This window comes from Palaemon carinicauda, chromosome 24 (assembly GCF_036898095.1).
Source record: "Palaemon carinicauda isolate YSFRI2023 chromosome 24, ASM3689809v2, whole genome shotgun sequence".
In the NCBI taxonomy this organism is placed as follows: domain Eukaryota; kingdom Metazoa; phylum Arthropoda; class Malacostraca; order Decapoda; family Palaemonidae; genus Palaemon; species Palaemon carinicauda.
Genome location: NC_090748.1, coordinates 75,600,963 through 75,622,711, shown reverse-complemented (window position 1 = coordinate 75,622,711; position 21,749 = coordinate 75,600,963). Strand labels below are relative to the sequence as shown.

The 21,749-nt window shown below is 33.9% G+C and overlaps 1 long non-coding RNA gene across 1 annotated transcript in view; it reads right to left on the bottom strand.

Annotated features, from left to right (window-relative positions):
- LOC137617872 (uncharacterized) overlaps nucleotides 1-21,749 on the bottom strand; it is a 97,102-nt gene that overhangs the window by 57,654 nt on the left and 17,699 nt on the right. Inside the window, exon 2 of the long non-coding RNA XR_011039686.1 lies at nucleotides 18,653-18,727. This is a non-coding gene — a long non-coding RNA (uncharacterized lncRNA). The remainder of the gene's footprint in view (nucleotides 1-18,652; nucleotides 18,728-21,749) is intronic.

The following is a 21,749-nucleotide window of genomic DNA, read 5'->3' as shown; positions in this document are numbered from 1 at the left end:
GGGGTATTCCCGTCAACGAAGCATTAGTGCACAACGGGAAAGGAAATACACACTGTATATGGGAACAGCAGTTCATAAAAGAAAAAATAAATTTCTTCTAAAAATATACACCCAAACATGCATACATGGTTTCAACGTGTCTGTTTTTAACATTTCGAAGATATCAAAATTACCATAAAAAAAAAAAAAAAAATACTATATTTTGAGAGGTTGTGTAATTTTCTTCAGATTACCAAAAGCAAAAATATTTCATTGTTTTTCGAAATACGTAAGGTCACAGAGAGACTGATGTGCAGCACTTCATAAAAAACAAAATAATAACCAAAACATAAAAAGGATAAAAGGCTATCTATGGAAAATTTTTTAACAGGGCTGAAGTTCAATAACAATAAACTTAGAAATGGGAGTAGGGAGACCACGGAAGCAGAAACAAAATTGGGCAAGACTAATTCTGGATCCAACACCAATTATCCCTCCTCTCTATCGAAGTGGAGAGAGAGCAATCCACCTAAGCAAAGCGATTCCAATTTCATCAAAAGCGGCATCAGTAGAGGCCAAAGGTTACGTTCGAAAAGGATCCCAAAGAATCCGAAGGAAATCTCTTAAAGGTGCCTTTTCTTGCGACCTGGACGCACCCTTGCCTTGCTGCCCAATGACGAATTGCCTCTCGCTCTCCAGACTCGAGTCTTTCTATCGTTGGATTTTGCTTCAAAATCTCTATTGATGCAAGGCCTTGGTATCTTTCTTTTCTATTTACCTTCTTGTTATTTACAATCAAAATGGTTGGCGCAAATCCAAGCACATGAAAAGGGAATGAACGTCAATTAAAAAACAGTTTTTAATGACATTTTATCTATAAATTATCATTTGTTTTACTTGTTTTCCATACAATCAAAATTAAAAAAAATTGAATAAAACTATGCTGACAAATAAGGAACGTCAGGTTTTTTTTTTTTTTTTTTTTTTAAACGTTCAAAAAAATCTATTAGAATATAGCCAATAAACTCGGGCATTATAACATGGAACAACAAAAAAGGGTTGATTAACCAGCTACATGAGTCAAACTCGATTATCGCAGAACTGGTCTGAAAATAATTCCTGAACGAATAAAATTAACAATCTTAAATAAAATAGTTGAGGAAAATAGCTGTACTATTTTCCGATAAATAACAAATAAAACTTTACCAAGGACTTCGATATCATCTTATAATTTTGTATAGAAGTAAAATTGTATGCAATTCCTCTACAAACAGACTATACAGCTTCTGTACACAAACAGTATTCGAATATAATCACACATTTGTATGTACGCCAGATACACATTTAATTGTATATTCTTATAAGCGTAATTGTGAATTGAATTATGTGCGTATGTTCAACTAGAACAGTTTTTGTGTATTAAACAAATGAGAAAAAGCAAATTCTACAAAAATAAATTATATCGGCACAAAATTCCTCAACACTTAAAAAGAAAAGAAAAAACACTCATTTTATGTTCTGGTCGTACCGGTTAAGTAAAGTAAACTCTGTTGATCAATTGGCCAATGAATAATTGTAAGCAAGATCGAGGTTCACTCCAAGCTGCATAAACCATAGATAAACTAAAAAATGCATATTCTATTGCAATTTCCTTCTGCAGATATAAATAGGTTCAGTTTATGTTCGTAATATCCTTAACAATAGATTACTTCAATGAAAGTATACCATATACACAATAAGTGGCAAGTGTGTCCCCCTTCCATACCACCGCTTTGCAAAGGGGTAAAGTGCAGCCATTCTTTTTTACGAATAACACAAAAATCATTTCTTAAAAAGACAATAACAAAATATTCAGACTTTTACCTGAATATAATTTGTCCATTACTCAAGAAAAAAGGAAAAACGCGCAAATCACACCCAACCGTTTCTATGAGTTCAGATGCCCTCTAAACCATTTCAAAATAGCCCTCACTTTATAATCTTATTAATTACCAAATAGTGAATGTTCCGTATGTTGCATGAAACAATGTTTTTGAACAGGACAAACACTATAACGTGATTAGTGCATGAGAAAACTCTTGAATTCCTAATAATGTTTCTGTGCAAAAGTGAAATGCATACGACATTTAAATGCCTACCACCCAAGAGATACAATCTCACCACAACACCTATAATTTTTTTTATTGCGTTATCTATTAATCAAAAGCACTTAATAAATCAGTTCTAGAAGTTAATGTTTCAATAAAGTGGTAGAATGGAGCAAATGGGCTAAAAAATACGAAATTACTCCTAACATTCATTAATGAAGATACGCACTTATATTGATTTTGTTAACAATTACCCAAACATCTTTTATTTATATGCAAACCATAAGGCTGTCATTATTTTAGACATTAAAAAGTAAACATTACAATATATATATATATATATATATATATACATATACATACATATAAATATATATATTAAAAAAAAATATATATATGTATAATATACATAGATATTATATATATATATATATATATATATTAATATATATGTATATATATATATATATTAATATATATGTATATATATATATTAATATATATGTATATATATATATATATATATATTAATATATATGTATATGTATACATATATATATATATACATATATATATATATATATATATATTTATATGTATTTATGTGTATATATATATATATATATATTTTATATGTATTTATGTATATATATATATATATATATACATATACATACATATAAATATATATATTAAAAAAAATATATATATGTATAATATACATAGATATTAATATATATATATATATATATATATATTAATATATATGTATATATATATATATTAATATATATGTATATATATATATATATTAATATATATGTATATATATATATATATATATATTAATATATATGTATATATATATATATATATATATACATATACATACATATAAATATATATATTAAAAAAAAATATATATATGTATAATATACATAGATATTAAATATATATATATATATATATATATTAATATATATGTATATATATATATTAATATATATGTATATATATATATATATATTAATATATATGTATATATATATATATATATATATTAATATATATGTATATGTATACATATATATATATATATATATATATTTATATGTATTTATGTGTATATATATATATATATATATACACATACATACATATAAATATATATATTAAAAAAAATATATATATACATATATATTAATGTATATATATACATATATATTAATATATATATGTGTATAAATATATATATATATATATATATATATATACTGTATATAAAGAGAGATAGGTATGCTATACTGTCATGCCAATTTCCGTTCGATGGGAAAGAGAAAGTCAATAGTTGAGCTGCAGTCATACAGTAGTTGATATCCCCTACGATGTGCCTCTATCGAAATCATTTACGAACATCCAAGACTCGCATCTCCAATAAACTGAATCATTTAATGGATCAACAACTGCCAACGAATTCGTACACTCGAGTCATTTAAACTTCTTGATGACGAACTTCATGCGGCCTTTGCAGTTTAGATCGAGTCTAAATAAAAATAGGCTCACATATTCACGGTGAAGTGGAGGTATTTTCACTCTCTAAGTAGCGATGGAGAGAGAGAGAGAGAGAGAGAGAGAGAGAGAGAGAGAGAGAGAGAGAGACCATAAATCAATAACTACATCAACCTCTGTGAAACGTAGTGTGTAAGGGCATCCATTCCCCCTCCTCCACCACAGGTTTCCTCAACCTCTCGCCCCCCTTAAAGTTTTTCGAAGATATCTTTTTTACTTATATTTTTTTTCACTTCTACCATTTTTCTTTCCCAATAAGACACCATAATTCTTCCTCCCAGCATCATTTTCCTTCGCTTTGGCTTTTATAATTCCATCAAGTTTCTCATCCCTACTTCCTCTCCTTGGAGGATATGTCTTATTTTTTTTCCTAATGAATTGGTTATGTAATATAAAGGCAATTAGTTAACTTACTATGCTCCTTAAACCAAATAAGGAAAAACGCCATATTTATTAATAATAACTGATTCGCGATCCTTATTCAACTTCAAGGGAAACAAATTTTGTTATATCTTTTCCCTCGGGTTTCAATTTTTTATGCAACTTGGGAAATCTTATACATTAAACTGCAATGTAATTCAAAACTTCCTTTATCCCCCTTTCCAAGATGCAATAAGCATATAAAATGTCCCAACTTGTCTTTAGCCTACACTTTTGGAAGAGACATGGTCTGGAAAATCCCTTTAACAGACAAAAACAATAATCAATGAAAAACGAGAACAATGAAAAATATTGACAACGCTCCTCCATTTCCTAGAGCCATGGATACAGTTAATAACCCTTTCTCGTTTAAATCTACCATTAAACCGAGTACAATCTCTCTCTCTCTCTCTCTCTCTCTCTCTCTCTCTCTCTCTCTCTCTCTCTCTCTGTGCATATGAAGGGCAATCGACGACAAGACCAAAACAAATGACGGCACATTCCACTTGGCATCATGGCGTGGGGAGAGAGACGCCAAATATTGATGATGATGAGATTAAGAAAATAGCAGACAAAATTGCCATGTGTGTTTAAAGACGACAGACAAGAAGGCTCCGCCACTGACACTCCTTCCCCCTTTACACCTTCCACAGAGTATCTAAAATAAGCAAGAAAGCAGAACAGACCATAGCAACAAAGGGGATATATTTGTTAATGACAACAACAACTGAAAATTAATTGTAACTAGTATAATTACCAAAAAGGAAAGCATGATTACGGATAAAATTACGAAATAGTTGTCATTTACTTATGTTTAATCTTCATGCGGAATGAAAAATAATTGCCTTAAAAATTCTTGAATTAAACATAAGTTTGGCACTGCTAGCCGCCATGTCAGCGATACTGGCAGTGAAGCAGCTTCTATGGCAGAACGTCAAGCGATATCTCATCCCTCATCCATAAGTGTAGAGAGAGAGAGAGAGAGAGAGAGAGAGAGAGAGAGAGAGAGAGAGAATGTCACTCGTGTTTACTTTCAGCGTGGCTCCCTTGCTCATTATCAGCCATTCCTCCTCTTCCCCCATACCCTTCCTTTCCTGCATCCTCTCCTAACAATTTATGGCAGAGAAGAGGGAATGGGGTAGGGGAAGGAGGAGAAAGGGGGAGGGTATAGAAAGAGAAAGGGGGCAGGGGTAGGAGGGAAGAAGTACACACGAGGGTCTCGGCACAAAAGTTCAAAACACAATAATGGTTGTATATCAAGGCTCCTCTTCTCAGCTCCTACAAGGAAAAAAAAAACAACATAAGGTTTATGCCAAGATTAGGTCCGGAAAAGGAGAGGAAACTAGAAACTTTGTTATGGAAGCTCCTTCAATTACAACGAAAATACTTTCGGCAACGGCAATAACAAGGCTATTAATCTAATCTAACAGGTCTTTCAATAACACGAGTATGCGACATCTCATTTATATCTTTATGTATATTATAAACCTAATGTTAAATTATGAATAAATATGGAAATTGGAACGAATATCAACATCCCTAACCAAGGACCTACCTAGTATATAGTACGAAAGAATTAGAAAAATCACTTCACCGTACTTCCTAGCAAAATTGCAAAATAATATCTCACGAGTAAATAAAAAGATTACATAAGTAAATTAGGGGAAATATTTATATCAACGCAATGGCAAAGGACGCCGAAATGTTTCCCGATTAAGCGTAATTGTCACTAAATGTGAAAAGGTCCTGCAGGGCCGAAATAGAAGGGTAACCTTTCTGCCAATCCTAATTTCGTACATCAGAAACATTGAACATCTGCAACCTAGCATTAACGATCTCATTACCAAGTTTACAAGGGCCAGTCTTTAACCTCTGTGCAATTGGATATGCCAGGGGATTGGGATCATTTGCAAACAATAGAAAAGGGGGAGAGTCTTTAAAAAAAATGTATGTAAAATGCAAATAATTTGTAAAACTATTTTTGCCAAACCTTGCCGTATCATGTTTAACGGGAAACCAAATGGACAAAGTTGCTAATTTACAACGACCAAACATAGTTTTTGTAATGAATATCTGAAAACTTTAGACAAGGAAGCATATAACAGCGAGAATTTACCTTTTATAATTAATTTGCACAATGATTTTCTATCTTTTCGGGGGAAAATTGTAAAAATATACTGGAACGATGCCATACAAATTATACACACCGCCACATACATACATACATACATAATTCATATATATATATATATATATATATATATACAGGCATAAATCTAACCATGGGCATGTCTCCTCACAATTTCCAACTTCTTTCAACATTTCAGAAATTTAATCAATAAGAAATATGTCAGCACTCACACCTAAAGTTTAATATTTTCAGCGGCATCTTCTATGTAAACATTACATGCTCCGAATTTCAAGCGCTTGCGAGAAGAAGAAGGAAAAAAAAATACTTTGTGAATCCAGACCGGTTTGGTCTATAGAAATTGCTGGTTTCACTAAGTCTTAATTTTCCTTAACTTTTTTTTTTTTTGCATTTATTATCACGCCTGTTAGTTTTTTAGTAAGCGCACTTGCATACATTTTATCTATTCATCTATCAACTTATCTACATATACATATATTTGTGTGTGTGTATATATATATATATATATATATACATACACACACACATATATATATATATATATATAGTATGTATCCTCATATTTCATATTTTTCTGCATACTGATGACAAATTATTCAATTTACAGTTTACTTTTAGAAATTTGTTATAAGGACGAGAGATACTTTAAACAAAACAGCCAAATTCCAGTCAACAACCATTCCAGACTGGAGACTGGTTGACACGCGTACACACACGAGCATGAGCGCTGGTAGCATATCCTGTAGGGCAAAGCCTGGTAACAGCACAAGAGGCCTGGAAGTTGCCCTCTCACGCACTGGCGCGCACAAGATTTTACCTCAGTCGAACAGGAAATTTTTTCCCTGGCTACCACGTCAGGGAGTCGGTCGATGAATCTGCACTTTGCCTTCCCTGTTATTTAGAGATGAGCGTTCGTTTCCTTCCCTTGTTCCCCCTTCAAAATAGAATTATAATTCCCTTCACAACGCCCTCGGGTTTCTTTCCTAAGACCTTCGCCAGATGAGAGAGAGAGAGAGAGAGAGAGAGAGAGAGAGAGAGAGAGAGAGAGAGGTTGGTAAGAGGGGCGTCTCCTGGAAACTGGTCTCTTCCCTAAACTACAACTTTAAGATTAAACAGAAATTACGTTTTCCCAAGGAACGCTCAGACACACCATCAGAAGGATACAGAAGGAAGGTGGAAGATCAAAGCCATTCCAAAAACATAATTATCATGATAGTTCTAGCTCAAAGAATACATTCAATTTTATATTGGGAAAATTTTCATTTCTAATTTTTTATATTTTCAGCCATTGCTCTCTGCTCCTACAAAAGTATCCTTTGAACTTACAAATATAAAACTTAACTGGAGGAGCATTCAGCAGAGGCACAACTCCGGCGCGGCAGTTTATTTTTAGACCTTGACATTGACCTTTGACCTTAACATGTATTAATTGGAGTGGATTTTCATAGTCAAATATGAAACAAGTTTGAAGTCTGTGAGAACGATGTCCAAAACTATGGCTGATTACGTGAATTTGAAATTTTGCTTGACCGTAACCTTGACAACCTTCTAAAATTTAACCATTTGCAGCTTTTTACATAACTCTTAATCCCTAAAACTTTAATTACTCTACCATTAAAATTGTAGCCAGGAAGCTGTTCACAACAAATAAACAAACAGTTGGTAAAACATAACCTCCTTCCAACTTCGTTGGCGGAGGTATTAGGCTTACAAATTTCCTCTATCCTTCAAGCACTAGAATTTTTTCAGAAATTAAGAGGCAATAAAAAGATTATAAATCCGCATTGACATTCTGGCACAACATCATAAGGTTTACACCAAAGTCGATATCTTTGAAGTTATATTTCAGTAATCTCCCATTCATATAACAAGTTTCCTTCCAGTGTCCTGGAAAAAAAATCTTGACAAATCTCCAAGACAACGTAATTCAAGATGGCTGCTTGGCAGCTCATGGAAATTAAACTTTTGAACAGCCTCTCTGTAGTTAAATGCCTCGATTCAATTAAATGAGTAGCAATGATGGTAAAAATATCTGTAAAATAAATTAAGTTTACTTTTTATGAAATTGTAACCTTTAGAGAAATTACCGCCTCGTCTGCACTGACAACGTCTCTCTCAATGTGTAGACGAGATAAACAAATCCTCTTTGTCACCTGGAACTACTTACCTTCCCTACTCCCAAGTAATCAAACTTAAAAAGTGACTTACTAACACCGGAATTTAACTAGAAATAGTAACTTAGAGTGTATATTTTTCAACTTGAACAGTACAATCACTTTAAATTTGTACATGAGGTATACGTATGTCTCTACTATATAGTACACTCAAAACATTTAAAACTTTCGTAAACTTTGCTCTCGTATGTTTTCATTTTAAAATTATTATCCAAGGTGTCTATAAGAGAAATAAATAAATTTATCTTGAAGGGAATCATTTCAAACATATGCTTCTCACAGTTCATACTTAATTGAGAAACGTATACTTAAATCGTAATTATAACAAAATAAAGTCATCTTGTCATTAGCAATATATTACACAATGGGAGGCTCCCCAACAAGTTAATATCAGTTATTATACACCACAATAAATCACAGTTGTTGAAAGTATTATTATGATCTTATCTTCGATATATACTGAAACACCTGGTCTAAATTGATCAGGGCGCCGACGTTTGTGAGACAATATAAAGAACTGATAGAACATCTTAAGAAAACCATAATAGCCACCTCACATTCCCTTTCATAAGAATGGCAAGGAGTTTCTAATTGGCATACGCATCACTAAACTCCAAAAATATGAAATGAAATAATCTGCCAAGATGAAAATATATTAATTTGAAGGGACGGATTTTTATTATCATAAATCTAACAACAACTGTGTTATCTAGACCCGGTAAAGGGTTCACCACTCATAAAAAGCCCGTTCTCCTATTCGTTAAATTGAATTGGATTGGATTCCATACTGGGTTATATGGCCACATGATGGAGCCGCGGAGGCTATTCAAGGCCAAGGCACAAATAAAGGAAGAACCGGAAGTTGACCAGAAAATTGAAATTGGAAGCGGTTGGACAATATATGAAAGGAAAGAGGAACAGAGATAAATTAGAAAGCTAGAAAAGGGGTGCAACTAAGTGGCTTACCCCTATTCCCCCAATGGCATATATGGTGTCTATATCAAGAATCTAACTCTCTTCGGACAATATGTCACAGGAAGTGCTACTAGGAAATCGGTAACTAAAGCCTCTGTCAATATGGCCATGATATCAATTTCCTTCAATTTCAACTTTGATCTTTTTTGTTAATATGTGCCGTCTAGTATCAAATGAAAATTCATCCACATTCGATTTTAAAACCCATAGAACTACGAGGAGGGGATAATTAAGTACTGAACACAATTTTTTTTTTACGTATAAGCTGTTTCCTTTTTTGACATATAATACAGATTTAAAGGTTTAAAGGCCATCCATAAATGGCAGAGGCAAGGGCCAACGACAATGCCCTACCAAGCAGGACAGTTCCCTAGAGACTGAACATATATCATATGATCAGCGCCCAAGCCCCCTCTCCACCCAAACTAGGGACTAAGGAGGGCCAGGCAATGGCTACTGATGACTCAGCAGATAGACCTATGGGCTCCCCCAAAAGCAACCATCCTTAGCTAACAAGGATGGTGAGGTTGCAGCGACCAAAGAAACTAACGAGTTTGAGCGGGACTCAAACTCCAATCTAGCGTTCACCAATCAGAGACGTTACCACAACCCTAGATGTTAAGTGAATTATATCTACAATTTAAATCTAGAATCAAATTTGAGAAGTCTTCCGTCCCTTGCCTTTTTATCAATCTTCAAGGACAGTCATTCTCTGTTCTTTTTTATCAAACATTTCCAGCAGGTGGTATATAGCCGTAGGATGCCATATGTCCAAGTGGCTTAGAGCCTCAACACAATTACATTTATAATTACAATTATTGCCACATAAACAGTAACGCTTTATGAAAATATATCCGAGTAGTTCTGGTCATTCTGTTATTTTGAGGTCAATCGTGAAAAACGTCTTTCCAATAATAAACTATCTTGAAGCATTTTGGATGTCACATTTTGGTGGTAACTATCAGCCCACTCATGATAAGAGCATACGGGAGACTTTCCACCTATAATATGTCAAGTCATCTCGATTTAGATTGCTTGCTTTTTATTAACCTTTTAGCAAGTGCTAGGCTTGTCATTTTCTAAATTTTGTAACACCAAATTATGTCAAAGTAATATTTTAAATCAATTAAAAAAACATGAATTTTCAGTTCCTAAATTATATATTTACGTCATGTATATAAGATCTATAATGACCTATTTGTACAATAAATTCAAATCAGTTGAATGCTATTATCGTGTATCGAATAAAAATATGGAAATTAAAAGTATCAACTATGAGCCTACGATATTAAAAAAAAATCGATTTTTCTCTTTAGTAAATGTATTCATAAATTAAATATCTTTTATCACTCGGCCTTTAAAATGAAAAAGAAAACTTTTCTCTTTAATTAAACTAAGGCTGAAAAACGAAGTTGCTACCTGAATCCAAATTTGCAATGAAGTGAGATGACAAGTGTATTTATGAAGTTGGCTATACATGTAGCATTTCGGAAGGGAGAAAAAATACAGAATTTATGGGGAGTGGAGAACCTTCAAGAAACAGGCTATGAAACAATATAAAAGTTAAAACAAATGTTTCTATCGTGAGCTAACGAGTATGATGCCTAGACTATACTTCGTGTTTATTTACTATACGGAAAATGCACCAAAAAGGAGCTGACTAGCTAAAACTTCCAACAGAAAACCGTTTATAAATTAGCGATTCAAAGAAGACCCACAACTTTCCAGAATATCAGCTTAATTAAGTACATCAACAGATAATGTTACATGAACTTATAATGACGTAGGGTAAAAAAAAAAATCAGAATATGACCATGACCAAAACTGAAGCATTCACATGGCGTAACAAAAACATGGATACATTAACACAAGTCATTTGCGTGAATATTTGGTATACCAGTCTCACTAACCGGATCCTGGTTCAATTTGAGAGAGAGGATGAATATCCTTGGTACAATCTATTAATAAATTGCTTGCTACTGTTGAACTAAGCACTGAATGAAGTATCCGGCAGCTACTTGATATTCAGATTGCAACCAATCTAATCCCTTTCACAGCCATTTGATTCTGTCTTGATGTTGTTACTATCTTAAAAATATTCTATTTTAATTGTTCAATATTTCTTAGACCGTTCATTTATTTCCTTATTTCCTTTCTTCACCCGGCTATTTTTCCCTGTTGGAGCCCTTGGCCTTATAGCATCTTGCTTTTCCAACTAGCTAGTAATAATAATAATAACAATAATAATAATAATAATAATAATAATAATAACGTAGACACATAGTGAAATCTGATGTACATACTTCATATATATATATATATATATATATATATATATATGTGTGTGTGTGTGTGTGTGTGTGTGTGTGTTATATATTTGTATATATATAATAAAAAAAAAGAGAGAGAGAGAGAGAGAGAGAGAGAGAGAGAGAGAGAGAGACCAGCGAAGCGCACCTCAACAGATTATTATTAGATAACTATCTACAAGAAGCTAACTAGCCATTACAGCCAAGAGCTCTATTATTTACCATTCTCCACTATATGTTTATCTCCGTATTAGATAATGATTTCCAAGTAATTGCCAAGAGTAACGATACCAGAGCAGACAATCAAAACGCTAAAATAACTCCCTTAGCAAAACACAATACGAAGGATATACAAGGACGTCCATTATGATACATCGAGATCACACCAAGAGTCCCCAAAAAGTACAAGATCTGCTATATAAAGTAACAAATGACATCCGGGTAATCTTCAACGTGATAAAAAAGCACATTAGACAAACCACAAGACAGTTTTCCCGTAGCCACATATAAGGCCCTTGTGTCAACAAGCGATAATCCAACTCGGATTTATGAGATCACCAAAACAGGAGTACCCGATATCCTTCCCGACAAAGCCTGGCCATAAAAGACCCTCGCTTCCACGGGGACTATAAGGCCATCACAAAAAGGACCCTAAATCCAGACATTAATAATGAACGGTTCTCTAAATGCCTTCCTCCTATTAGATTCAAATGCCATTTATCTGGCCTAAGTGCTCTCCGATCCTATTAAGATGAGGCTAAAATGTATGGGTATGGGTATGGATGTGGATGTGGATATGGATATATATATATATATATATATATATATACTGTATACACATATACATATATATACTATATATATATATATATATATATATATATATATATATATATATATATATATATATATATATATATATATATATATATATAAATTTCTACCTCATACTTGGGATCGAACGCTAGCCCCTTCTAATGAAAGGCCAGGTCGAAACCAACCATGCCACGAGACCTGGCCTTTCATTAGAAGGGGCTAGCGTTCGATCCCAAGTATGAGGTAGAAATTTATTTCTATTTGAACACGATGTTGTGTTGATATTTATCCATATATATATATCTATCTATCTTTCTATATATGTATATATATACTGTATATATATATATATATATATATATATACATATATATACAAAAATATACTAGATAAACAATTACAGGAACATTTTACATAAAAAATTTAAGTTCCTTTACAAAAATGACCTTTTACGGAAATTAATTATAGCAGGGATATTATACTCGTGTGTGTGTGTGTGTGTGTGTGTGTTCCACTACAGTCTTTAAATAAAAACTACTATATAGTTTCCCGAACCCAAAATTCTTCATAGTCCCAGTGTCATGGTAATTGGGATTTGATAACGATATCTTCAATTAAAACTGATGGCATAGGAATAGGGACACCGTCGTCACGTTATTCTAAATTAAGGATTACGAGAATAACAAGACATCCATCTAAAATAATTAATTAGATATGATAGAACAACATTAGCACGATGTTTTTTTTTTTACCACCAATTGTCCATAAATTCTAGAACACCTCCCGTTGACGTTATCTAATGATATGCAAGAGATATGTCTCCTAGTCGAAATATTTCAGTCTGGCTCCTCTCTTTTTTCTTTATATTCGAACCTATCTAATTATCTCAGATTCCCCCTCTATTGTTTTCATGGATAAACCGTTTCAATATCCTTCTCAATGAAAGTAAAAAATTACGGGAATACCGCAGATTTAATAAACTGTATCTAGCTTTAAGAAACAAGTTTTAACTTGCCCTCTCTATTCCAAACTAGGAAATGCGAGTGCTGTCGTTCTACGGACTTTAACCTTTAAGATGGTTTGAGTGAAATTCGCACCAAGCTTGTCAACGCCTCGTTGCATGAGGCCTGATACAACACCTGATCATTGTGTAAAGGAATCCATGATTGAATTGTTTAACCAAAGGATTAGAATAAAACTGGAAATGGCAAAGCAGATGCGCGTCGAACAATACAGTATATCTGGCACATCTCGGTCGGGAACTTGATTTGTGGAGAGTTCTTTAAAGGTTAACATATCTTTGTATTAAATATAATTCAGTAAATAATTTCCTTGCCTGATATGATACAGCAACCGTTTCACCTCGTTTAACATCCCACCCTGCATGAAGAAACACCTGAAAGGCATATCTCAAAATCATGAACATATCGATTGTAGCAAACTTTCACTGCTGTTTTACTTTGCCTCATGAAATAAAATCTAAAATTCAAATCAATCGTCTATTTAAAGAAAAAGGCTGGTCATAACAGAATTAAATTCTACAATCACGAACATTTTCAAATATATATTATCCGGTACTTTCTATCTAAAGCAAAACTTGGATAATGTTTTACACCATTAATGAAAGAATAACTTTCAGAATATTATATCTTTAATGGTTTTTTCTTCCTCAAATAAATTTAAATGCCAACTGTCGATGTCAGAATCATAAAGCTAGTTGTTAATTTCTGGCAAAGTATCCAAAATTTAACAGAGGTTTAAATCCGCATACAAAGCGTTTCTTACACTGTCACGGAACCAAATTGTAATTTTGCTTTTTAGCTTTACCTTCATTGAGCTGAACTTCCCTAATGCCTCAGTTTATACATATAACTCCCGATCCTTTGAATGAGAATACTACTCGTTACAAGGTAGCATACTTTTTGCTATGTAAATCAAATATTGTAATCTAAATAATGATTGACCGCTTCCTTCTTTATCGTTCAAGATGTTCCAAGAACAAAAGACAACGCATTTAAAAGAAAGGATATATAAGTTTTCACTTTTTTAATAATCCCCTATCATCGTGTGTGTATGTACGTACGTGTGTGTGTGTGTGTGTGTGTATATATATATATATATATATATACACACATACATACATATATATATATATATATATATAACATTATGTATTTACAAATACTCGTAGAGTACAAAAAAGAGCAGAAACATGATTAATGGAATTTCGACTATTTACCCTTCCAATTAAGTATGACTTGTTAACTGCAGTACTTTTTATGAGCTATATAATTTCAATGGGCAATAATTTAGATTATGAGGTCAGTAAACACGACAGTAACACTTAAAGCACTTAATGATACCTTATACGGGAACTAGGGAAAGAAATGGTACTTGGTCTAAATTACACACATAAAATGTCTTTGAGGAGAGGGATTCTGATGAAAACCAGAGATACAAAACGAAATAATCTAGAACTAAACTAAAGAGCATTTTGCGCAATGCGACTTTCCTTAAGCCAAGGGAATGCAACAGAAAAGTAAAATATTCAGGAAACAAAACGCACACACTTCCAGAAAAGAGCACCAAAAACTCGGAGACATTTCTTCACAGGCAACGAAAACCAAGACTGGAAACTACCCGGAGGCAGCTATCATAAAAGCCAAAAACTTGTAAACTACCTCCGCAACTCCCCATACCTATGCTACTTGAATCATTAAAATCCTATCACTTCCCCGATGGAAAGTTTGCAATGTATTTCTAGAACCAAAATGAATTTTAAATTCTCCACTGCCTCCTTATTTACAGCATCTGCCTAATAGTTGATTGGCACACACAACAAAGCATGCCTTCAAAAAGGGAGCATCATTACCATTTAATAACCACAGGCACCAGGGTTAATGCTCATACCTTTTAAACTGTATGTAAAGTATCAGTATACACACACACACCACCCAAAACCCCTCACACCCAATTCCGTATCGACTAAGCAAGCGAAAAGAAATAACTTTCCTCTTAAAGAGCATCCAAGCTCCGTTTGGCTTATCCCCAGCCCTCATAAAGTACAGCTGATGACAATATAAACGAAACTTACGCCCATTTTAATGGGGTTCTGAAAATGGAAACAAGAGAGGACGGTGCGTCGCTGTCCCCAAGTCCTTGTCTTTCATAACCTCTTGAAATTCCTCCCACAAGCGGTAGAAATTCATTAACAAGCAATCATCAAACAATTACCATTAATAAGAATATACAGAAGGTTTATGCTTGCATAATGCAGAAACATGAGAGAGAGAGAGAGAGAGAGAGAGAGAGAGAGAGAGAGAGAGAGAGAGAGAGAGAGAGAGAGAGAGAGAGAGTAAATAAAAGTTGCATTAAAGCGAGTTTTCCAATATTAGATGTCAAAGATGTACTGTCGCAATTAATAATTTTCTTCAGTAACAAAGAGCAAATAAAAAGAAAGCGAATAGCCCCCCTGACACTTGCGCGCATTTTTGCCACGCACTGGCACGCATTGATGCGCGCCAGTGCGTGCCACTTTTTGGCACGCACTGGTGTTTTTCGCGCACTGTTCACGACCAGTTCACTCCAGTTCGCGCATCGTTCACGCGACGTTCACGCGATGGCACGAATTGGCACGCGTAGTTCGCGCATCGTTCACGACACGTTCACGCGAGTTCACTCATCATTCCGCATCGTTTCCGCATTGGTCACGCCAGTTCACGCCAGTTCACGAATTGGCCACTCCATATAAAAACGGGGCTTCTCCAACCCGAGGACATTCTTGGATTGGGTTCGGAAGAGACAACAATGCTTTCTGTCAGAGACACCACTGCATTGAGGAGAAGAAACGTATCTTTTTTCGTTTGTATTTTTTGTTGCCCTTTATTTTAGTTTCAATAAAAAAGCATTTGATTTACATATAAATAGCAGACATGAAATATGTACAAGTATTAAGAAAGCATTTTATTTTAACATTAAAAGCAGCAAACATGAAAAGTTTTTAGGCTGTTGATTTTAAGGTAATAGAGAAAAAAGTGTGTTGAAATAAGAAATCATTTTATTTTTACATTAAAACTGCAAACAGAAAAAATTTGTTTTGCCCTTCATTTTAAGGTAATAAAGAAGAATAAGTATGTTGATGAAATAAAACATCATTTTATTTTTACATTCAAACAGCAAACTTAAACATTTCTTGGGTTTATTTTTCTTTCCTTTTCATTAATTTTTTCGTTTCCCTTTTGTTTCTCTTCATTATAAAGTTATAAAAATAGTTTGAAATAAGATATAATTTTTTTTTCACATTAAAACAGCAAATATAAAAATTTATTAGGTTTATTTTTCTTTCCTTTTCATTAATTTTTTTCGTTTCCTTTTTGTTTCTCTTCATTATAGTTATAAAAATAGTTTGAAATAAGATATAATTTTTTTTCACATTAAAACAGCAAATATGAAAATTTATTAGGCTTATTTTTCTTTCCTTTTCATTAATTTTTTCGTTTCCTTTTTGTTTCTCTTCATTATAAAGTTATAGAAATAGTTTGAATTTTTAAGATATAATTTTGTTTCACATTAAAACAGCAAATATAAAAATTTATTAGGTTTATTTTTCTTTCCTTTTCATTAATTTTTTCGTTTCCTTTTTGTTTCTCTTCATTATAAAGTTATAGAAATAGTTTGAAATAAGATATCATTTTTTTTTCACATTAAAACAGCAAATATAAAAATTTACTAGGTTTATTTTTCTTTCCTTTTCATTAATATTTTCGTTTCCTTTTTGTTTCTCTTCATTATAAAGTGCACGCCACTTCCCGCATCGTTCACTCCAGTTCACTCCAGTTCACGCCAGTTCCCTCACTGTTCACTCCAGTTGGCGCATCGTTCACGGCCATTTAGTGCGTGCCAATGCGTGCCACAAACTTTAAACATTTCAAAGTTTTGGGCCCGCATGGCACGCATTGGTGCGCTCTGGCACGCGAGTTTCCGCACTGTTCACGACATTTTCACGGCTCGTTCACGCGAGTTCGCGCATCAATGCGTGCCAGTGCGTGCCACGAATGCGTGCAAGTGTCAGGGGGGCTAATGACGTTTTCAATATCGAATTAACTAGGGGCAGCGCTCAAGCAAAAAAGGTTTAAGCTCGCTCAATGATATTCGCATTTCATACGGTATATGTTTGATTATCAAAGAAATGTGTAAAAAATAATCTAATCCAATCTAGGCACCTGCATATGCTTAGTAAGTATGTTTGGGGATTCTTTTTACGCATAATTCACTCTTAGTTTCACTGAGCTGTTTATTAGGTTCATCAGAACCAAGGAAGTCTTATTCCAAAATGTCCCTTTTTAAGGAGAGAGAAACGGCATTATGGGTATCCGATGCACGATGGTCGTAATTTAGGTATATTTCCATGAGGGGGGGGGGGGGCCCTCTGCAACTAGGAGACGACAAGGAGGAGGGGAGGAATTTTGTAACTAAAAAACGGGAAGACATCAAATTGTGTTACCCAAGCCTCTAGATCATTGAATAACACATTTTATATATCAGAAAAAATATATATGCATAAAAAATAAAGGTTACAAATGTACCCACAAAAGGGCTGCCTCAACACTAGGTAACTGGGAATACGTCCAGGTCTCACGAAGGCTTTCTAAACAAATCACTTAAAATTTAATAAAAATTAGGGAATATTTTCATTTAAATGTAATGACTTCTGAGAGAGAAACGTTATCCCGTAGTTCCATCGCAACGAGGGAGATTACCTTGTACGGGCCCGCCCCTACGTGATATCCAGTATTATTAGTAACTAGGAAATAATCCTTTGTATTCCTTATAATGTAGATGTAAAAAGGTATGGACTTCGTTTCTATACCAGATGCCAGGAAAGTTCAGTGCAATAACGATGAAACTGAAAAACCCCGAAAAAACAAATGATAGTTATAGCATCATCTAAATATAATGTATACCACCAAATAATATATGGATATGTATTGCAAGATTAACCAATAAATATCCTAGACAGATAATTCATAAAAATTTAGATTCTTTAAAAACGAAAACAAAGGGATTAGTAAGTGGAGAAAGTAAATTGTGTATCAAAAGTTTTAAACATCGTTTCTCACCAATAAAATCGATAAAATAATTACTTTTGAATTGTAAGGTACAGCAAATACTCACCAATGTGTTACATAAATTCTCGCACATTTTATGTGAAGAAAATACCTCCAACTATACATCGCAGCCACAACTTACCTGTAAAAAAACAAGAGGTCATGTAAAATTCATAAACTTTCCATCCTTCAGACATCGAGAAAAAGGGCTACATACAGCAGGTAGCTCATGTTTAGGAAAGAGAAAATCTTGCTTCTACAAAAGGATGCATTTTAAAGTTCCAATGTATTTGTCCGTCTGTCTTCTATGTACAAACAAAAAGTAAACAAATATCTTAATTTAAACTTCTAAGAAAATCGCAGGCTATGAGATGGCATTTAGAAGAAATTCGTATTTATAGATATAAAACAATAAGAATCGTGAAAAACTGAAGACCACTTATATGTTCAACGAAACCTTTGAGAGAGAGAGAGAGAGAGAGAGAGAGAGAGAGAGAGAGAGAGAGAGAGAATTTTCAAATGAATCATAGACAACAGGACTAACAAAAACTGGAATCGAAGCTGCTTCTACATTTCCTTACGAAATTGGTCCCCATTTCCCCTCTTAACTATAACGACGGCGATTGATGGCACAAAAATGGACTATAAAGTTAAATGGAATATAAAATGGCCCGTATCCAATCTATGGTAAATAATAATCAAAAGGAGATGACAGCACGCAACCCGATACACAAAAGTTCACTTATATACATAAACGGAATGACTCCATTTCAACAATAATCGAGGGAAAATAAGTCAATACGCGAAACATCCGCTGGAAGTGGTATTATTTTCTAACGCATGACATGAACACATCCATCCCCCTCAACTGCAGCCAAAGGCGGCCCATTACCAACGGAAGCGTTCATCTGTGACCTTCAATTTGGTGCTCTTGACATACAAAATGGGAAGCAATCTGGATTGACAATAACATTACCAATGCGCAAACACTGAACATAAATTCGCTGGCAATCCCCCCGACCATTGCGTCCTCCCTTGCGTCCATTCGGCATTCCATTACTGCTAATGCCGTCCATTCTATTTCCAATACAGCGCAATCCATAAAGTAAAAACAAAAACCTAAATCTAAACGTACCTCTTACAAAACATGCCATTCAATACGTTCGGCCATAAATACAAAGGAATGTATACGATAGAAATAAAAAGAAATTAATAGCACACATTTAGAGGCTTTTGTATTAAGGAAACACGAATAAATGTAAGAACGACATGCATATTTACTATGTTTATAATAGCCTCCCATTGGAAAATAAATTTAATCAGGAAAACTAAAACTAAAATACGGACGATTGCTTCGTGCTAGTTCTCAATGGCTCAGAGAAACAATTTAAACAGTACCAGTTCTTGCTTTATATATAAAATATATTTGAATATGTATGCCCCTATTTGAGGGTATTTCATAATTTTAATGTTCTTTTACGCATTTAAAGCTCAGATATATGCTATGCTATGCTATATCATCCCAAGTTACGTAAATAAAAGATATGTATTCCAGCTGAATATAATATATACAATGGAAGAAATACCAAGCTACAAAAAATTCGAGAGAGAGAGAGAGAGAGAGAGAGAGAGAGAGAGAGAGAGAGAGGCAGTAAAACATTGAGGTCGCATGAAATGTCACTCATCAATCATAGTAAAAGTATATCATTTGCATATTTGAAGAATTCCTTTGACGGCAACGTGCATTTCAGGTGTGATGTAACCACAATCATAGACAACCAGAGCATGATGTGCAATTGATTTTCACGTACAGTACTATACACTTCTTGCACATATTTCACAATGGGTTCCGTCCATTGACACGACTAACAATACACACAATACTTTGGTCAATGTGTCAGTTCAAACATAAGCATGAATGAAAATTCCCCTTCACAACTAATATATGATAATTCAGTAAATGAATAGATTAAAATTCACTGAATATATCCGAAGTCAAAATATCACTCTCTCTAATGGTGATTTCAGTAAATATAACACTGAAGGTCAATAGATTTCATTTCTGACCGAATCTACATTTCAGACTAGAAGGGCATCCTGGACTATAATGCCACCATACAGAATTGTGTTCCATACTACCCCTAAGGTGGTTTATAATTACCATACGTAATGAACAGTCTATAGTGTTGAGAACCAACACCGAGAGAGAGAGAGAGAGAGAGAGAGAGAGAGAGAGAGAGAGAGAGAGAGAGAGAGAGAGAGAGAGAGATCAGGGAAAGGAGAAAGTTACAGTGGGGCGTTCTAATCTTGAAAGCAAATAAAGCATTAGAAAATGCATAACATGCAAGGACTACGATGTTAAGTTAGTTCTACCACATAAAGCAATCATCGCATGAACAACCCTGTTTCCAAAAAAGTAATATAAGCAAGATTAAGAAATAAACCAAAAACAAGACCATCTGATACGGTACGGTTACTGCATCAACCTTCTCACAGCATCAACCTTCTCCAGATAATATCATGCCCATACGACAGACAGGTCTAAACCTTCGCTACGGAACGAAAGTTTTGAGAGCCATGTCATTTAAGACTTGGACCATCGTTTAAGTCCTTCTCTGGGGTTGAGATCTGAATCCACTTAAAAGACTTTCTAATCCTTCTAGATCTGTGCTAATTGCAATTTAATGGTGCTTATTTGTTGAAGAGGCTCATCTATAAGACCAACAGGTGTTCAACCGCTTGACAGTCATCTATGACCGCAACTTCCAACCCGCCGTTGGTCACAAATGATTTAAGGGGCCAACTTTGATCAATATCAAACTACTTAAACACGCCAAGGGGTAAGTTATGATTCTTCTGAACCAACCCAGACTTTTTTTCTCAATGGTAAATTTCACTTTCTATTAGGTTCATTTTTTTCTAACTCGTGAGAGAGAGAGAGAGAGAGAGAGAGAGAGAGAGAGAGAGAGAGAGAGAGAGGAGAGGAGAGAGAGAGAGAGCACAACCGAAATTTAATGATCTAGGACTTTAATAATTCTATGACACATGGTCCTCGTGTTTCAGGAATGTCAACACTTCAAAAAAATGCACATACGTATTCTACATACACAGAACATTTTACGTCAAAGAGACAATTGAATCTAAAGAATCTCACCTAATTTGTT